At 36.6% G+C, this 6,028-nt stretch overlaps 1 pseudogene; it reads right to left on the reverse strand.

Annotated features, from left to right (window-relative positions):
* Positions 1-5,063: 5,063 nt before the first annotated feature.
* Positions 5,064-5,958, reverse strand: LOC110020910 (annotated as a pseudogene).
* Positions 5,959-6,028: the final 70 nt, after the last annotated feature.

Below are 6,028 nucleotides of genomic sequence, written 5' to 3' on the forward strand. Positions count from 1 at the left end.
GCCCGGAGTGGAGTCAAGGTCCTATAAGAAGATAGCCGACTCCATAGTGGGAGCATAGGGGCAAGTGCGCCGAGTGTAAACACGGACAGTGGGAGGAGATGGTGCACGCAACGGGACTGGGACTCCTCACACGTAGGAACAATGGGTGGTTCATTATAGAAGTAGGATAAGGGACACTATCGGAAAACTTAAGCTCTCTCTCACTAGAGGCTGATCTAGAAAAATAGAGAATAGTTTCAAAAAACGAGACATTAGCACTCACATAGATTTTGTTAGTGGTGAATCAAGGGACCAATACTCCTTTTGAGTTGCGGAGTACCCTAAAAAGATATATTTTATAGATCTGGGATCAAGTTTTCTTCGAGTATGGGTAGTATTCTGAACAAAGGTAGTGTATCCAAAAATCTTGGGATCTAATGTGGAGAAGACCCAATTGGCAAGGAAGCATAACATCAGGATGACTAAGGGGGTTCGGAACTTAGGAATTTTAAAGGGGGCTCTATTTATGAGATAGGTGGTAGTTAGAATAGCATCGTTCCAAAACTATTTGAGGGCATTGGATAGAAGCAAAATGGAACGAGCAACGTCAAGAAGGTGACTATTTTTCCTCTTGGCTACCCTATTTTATTGAGGAGTGTTCGTGCAATAACTGTGGTGGACGATGTCTTTACTTACCAAAAATTCACTCAAAATAGAATTTAAAAAGCTCACGATCATTATCTGTCCGAAGGACCTGAATAGGATTTTGAATTAAGTTAATAAATGTGTATAAGTTTTGGAAGGTTACATCGACTTCCAATTTGTCTTTTAAAATATAGACTTATGTCATTCGAGTGTGGTCATCAATTAAGATCAAGAACCATCATTACTTGTATAGCTTAAGACGTGAGAAGATCCTCATATGTCACTGAGAAAAATGGAGAAAAGAGTAGAAGGTATGCAAGTGTGAGGTGGTAATAGACCCGGTGATATTGGGCTAACTGACATGTCTCACAATTGAAGTTAATAAATTTTTTATTAAAAAGCAACAAAGAAAACAACTTTTTCAAATATTGAAAATTAGAATGTCCTAAATGACACCGCAACATAATGGGACACTTAATGACTCGAGATAGACTATAACTTTTGAGAGTCATTTCTTCACTCTCTGTGTTCTCTTAAAAATAGTAGAGTCCAGCTACCCTTACAGTAGTTACAATCATCCTCCTCGAACGAGATCCTGAAAAACACAGCCATCAGAAGAAAAATTAACAAGACAATCGATAATATTTGTTAACTTGCTGACAAATAATAAATTATATTGGACATGTACTTAAGAGTTAGTTCGGTAGTTAGTACAATCGAACATTTACTAGCAATGGAGCTACAAGATCCATCAGCAATTTTGAAGGTATTTTTGTTAGAGCATGGATGGTACGTCGAGAAAGTTTAAGAGAAGTCAGTTATGTGATCTGTGAAACCTTAGTTAATAATCCACAGACTAGAGGAATAAACTGTGAGAGTCATAAGAAGAGTACCTTGTCTGAAGTGAGAAGTTGACGGACCCGCGGAGACTTGATTGGCTCTAAGAAGCTTGAAAAATTGCTCTATCTAGTTTTTTAAGGATTCGAAGAATCCGGAATGTTCCGGATAGAAGTTGGTTGAGTCGTGCCTTGTTCGATCATCGTCGTGAGTCCCTTGACACTAGAGGATTTGGTCAAATGTTTGAATGTTGGTATACCGTGAAGTTTCCAACACTTGTGCCTAGTGTGATTGGGCTTGTGACAGTAATCACAAGTTGGATGGTTTGTCGAAGATGGCATGGACGAGCATTAAGCACTATTTGAGATCAAGACAGAAGACTCAACTAAAAGAATAAAAGTGTCAAGCACGACAAGTCATCAGCTTTATTCCCAATGAATCTCAATAAAAACTCCTCGAGTAGAAGGAAGAGGATCCCAACCAAGAATATGGCCCCAGACTTCATCTAGGTCTTTGTTAGGACCAATAAGGAATTGGAACATTTAATTCTTTTTTATGATCTTCTGGAAGAGGGATAATTCAGTCGGAGAGTCTCAAGTGTAGTCGTAGTACAAATTTCATTCCATCGATAATGCAACCAGAACATTATAATACTAGGTCACAGTCCTTGACCTCTACTTTGCTTTTCGAATCTTTTTAGATACCTTATAGAGTTGACCAAAATTTCTTACATCTGAGTACGTATCACGGATAGCCATCCAAAAAGCACTAGATGAATGAACATGTATGAACTATCAATTGAAGTCTCCATGGAGTTGATCAGTCAAGACATAACTATGGAGTTCTTCATTTCCCAAGCTCCATATGTCGGGACAGCCTTAGGAGGCTCACGAATCAAACCTGTGAGATGACCAAACTTCCCACGACCTTTGATGAACAAAGATATCGCTTGGAACCATTGGAGAAAGTTATTGTCGTTCAACTTATGAGTTGTGGTCAAGAAACTCATGTTGTCTTTCGGTCCTCCAGTCTGCAAGGAAGCGGAGGTTGGAGTCGATCCGTTGGAGCCCAAAACGCCTTCTGAGGGTGATTCATAGAAAGAATCAGTCATAATTCTGACTGAGCCAAAAGATATATTGTGTTGGTTCTGAGTCATTAGATGAATTTTGGTAGAATCACGACAAATTGATACAACTGCAAGAATTCTTTCAGCAGGATAGCGGAGGCATCTTGTGGACAGGAGCCTACAGAAAGATTTTGGCGAATAGGAACCTGCAGAAAAAATGGCAGCAGGAGAAATCTGGCGGACAGGATCCTGTAGAGAAGTCGGTTGTTATGTCGGAGGAATCTAAAAGCTGTTATGTTGGAAACCATCGGCTAGGAGAAACCTAAAAATAGAAACAGGAGGAAATCTTCTGGAATCAAATCTTTCAACTCTTTCAGTTCGCTTAAACTGATAGAGAAGACTGCTGGCTGTGAAACAGAAGGAATCCTTTGGCTATAGAAAACCGCGGCTAGGAGCAGGAGGCAATGGATGCTGGAACTGGCAGGGGAGGACGCGGGCTGTTGGATCTAGGTTTTGGCTCTGATACTATGTTAAGATTTGGAATAGACCAGTTCAATTTGATTGATATGAGGAGGGAAATTTAAACTCAATTATAATAGGCAGGTGAAAGAAAAGAAATAAAAGCAATAAAATAACAACGAAAGAAAATAAAAACAAAATAAAGCAAAATAAGAAGAAAATAATCAGGAATAATAGCACATAAGAAGTAATAATTGCTTTCCTATGTCGTTATAATCTAATATATATATAAAATACATTAAGGTATATATATATATATATATATATAACGAAAAATATTATTCAAGTTACTATTTCATCAAACTCACATGTAATTAATACTTTCACGACTTGATAAGCTAAAATATAAATAAAGTTCATTGACCAACAAATCCGAAAAAAAAAAGAAAAAAAAAACTTCACCCACAATAAGAAAAAAACAGAGAATCCTCAGAACAGAGCGGCAAAGCCTAACTTTTAGTAAATATTTTTCTTCGAACCTGACAGACCTTCTGGAAACCACAGAGCGATCCCTCCCTCGTGCTCTCAATTAAATCGCCTCCATGGATTACATTCCTCCCAATTTCAATTGCATAATCGGCCCGAACAGTTCCAAGTTCTCATTTAGAAGGATCAGAAGTCTCAATAATCTTCCGACAAGTCACAATAACATTTTCACCATCCCAAACCATGGCCACCACAGGGTCAGAGGTGATGTCCCACACAAGCGCGGGGAAGTAGCGCTTTCTCGCCAAATCCTCGTAATGCTTCTCCGTGATAGACCGCTCCACATTTAAAATCTTCAACACTTTCAGGTAGAAACCGCTACATTCGAAGTGTCCAATGATCTCACTAATCAGGTTGCGATGGACGCCATCAGGCTTGATCATAATGAAGGTCTGCTCCATCTTAATTGTGTCAGTAAGATCTATCTCCAGATTAATTAAGAGAGATAGAATTTCTAGTGGTACATAATAATCTTATATATATATATATAAGATAAGCTCAGGAATAAAGACTATTTGATAATTCGAATTGTGAATTAAGCGGACTATATATATATATATATATGTGTGTGTGTGTGTGCGTGCGCGCGCGCGGGGTGTATATTTAAATGCCTAAGAAGTAACTGATTTGCATTTCTGCACATGAATATTATATTTAAAATATTTAAGAATAAAAGTTCAGTAATTCCCATATTTTAATTTGGGACTTAGGTATGTAAATATCAAAGGATTTAGAAATATGCATTTCAATTTAGGCGTTTGATATGTAAATACATGAGAATTGAAAAAAATATGAAATTTAGTATTCCAATTTAGGTGTTTGATATGTAAATGCATAATGTAAATACATGAGAATTGAACAAAATATGAAATTTAGCATTTCAATTTAGGTATTTGATATGTAAATAAATGAGAATTGAAGAAAATCTGAAATTTCATATTTAGGTTTAGGCATTAGGCATGTAAAGTGTTAAATGTGTAAAAGCTTAAAGATTAAGAAACCTGAAAATTCATAGGTGAATTAAAATTTTAAATGTGTAAATGCTTAAAGTTAATAGAAGGAAATCTGTAAGTTTGTGTATGAAATGAAGTGCAAGGCATGTAAATGCCTAAGATTTTGGAAATTTAGAAGTCAACAATTGAATTTAGGTGTGTATAAATTAAGAAAAAACTTCACAATTAAATTCAAATATTAGGCCTGTAAATATACGAGAATTTGAAAATGTGAGCGTTTATAGTTGGATGGAAATGTTTTATATGAACACAAAAAAAAAAATCTAAAATTTCATAACAAACTGTAAGTGTTCGATACATAAATCAACAAAGATTTGAGAATTTTGAGGTTTTTGATTCAATTTAGGTGTTATATATGAACCCAGAAAAATCTGAATATATACATTCGAATTATGTATTATAGATGTAAATATATTGAAACTTTGGTATTTACACATTTGAATTAGGTATTATAGATGTAAATATATGGGATTTCAGTAAATCAATAAACTTACATTCAAACTCTAAGCGTTATAAAGGTCGATAAATTGAATTTCAAAAAATTTGTAAGCTTACATTCAAAATCAAAGTTTTACGAAGGTAAATATATTGAATCCAACAAATCTGTAAACTTAAATTCAAATCTAAGTGTTATGTGTCAATCAGGAAGGACGGAACTCAAACAGCTTTCTATAACTAGAAGCTTCCTTTAGCTCGATGTAACCATTTCCATCCTTATCGAAGTATGAGAAGGCCCTTCGGAGGTGCTCGTCATTAGCCATCTTCTGTGAGTGAAGGGAGATAGCAACGAACTCACCGTAGTCTAACTTTCCCTTTCCATTGGCATCCAAGCATCCACTGCTTCAATACGCACTTGCAGTTCCGAATCCACGAGCAGGGAACCAAATTTCACTAGTCCATTTTTTAGCTCCTCACAAGAAATAATGCCATCATTATCAGTGTCCATCATCTTAAATTTTCCTTTCATGTCTTCAACCTCTTCAGTGGATAAATGTTCAGCAATAACCCGCAAAGCTCTCCTTTTAAACCTATTCATTCTTGTGAACTGCTTTAACCTTGATTCGACATCATCACCAAGAGGGACATTTGGAGCTTTCTTAGCATTTTGAATCCAGGGATGCTCTAGCACTTGCTTAGCTATTAGCCTTTTTTTTGGATCAGGTTCCAGCATCTGACGAACAAGATCCTTTGCATTTTCTGAAACATTTGGCCATGGTTCTCGCTTAAAATCTAAATTTCCACGGAGAATTGCTTGTGCAACTCCTTGTTCAGTTTCAGCCCAAAATGGTGGAACTCCACATAAAGAATATAGAGAATGACTCCAGCGCTCCATATGTCTATTTCTTGCCCGTAATTCCGTTTAAGAACTTCAGGAGCCATGTAATATGGACTTCCCACAATTTCAGAAAATCTTTCACCTGAAAAATCAGGGATTGAAGAATATGGACAACCCAAAATCGATGGCCTTGAGAGGGGAGTTCTC

This window comes from Phalaenopsis equestris, unplaced genomic scaffold, assembly GCF_001263595.1.
Source record: "Phalaenopsis equestris unplaced genomic scaffold, ASM126359v1 Scaffold000111, whole genome shotgun sequence".
NCBI classification, from domain to species: domain Eukaryota; kingdom Viridiplantae; phylum Streptophyta; class Magnoliopsida; order Asparagales; family Orchidaceae; genus Phalaenopsis; species Phalaenopsis equestris.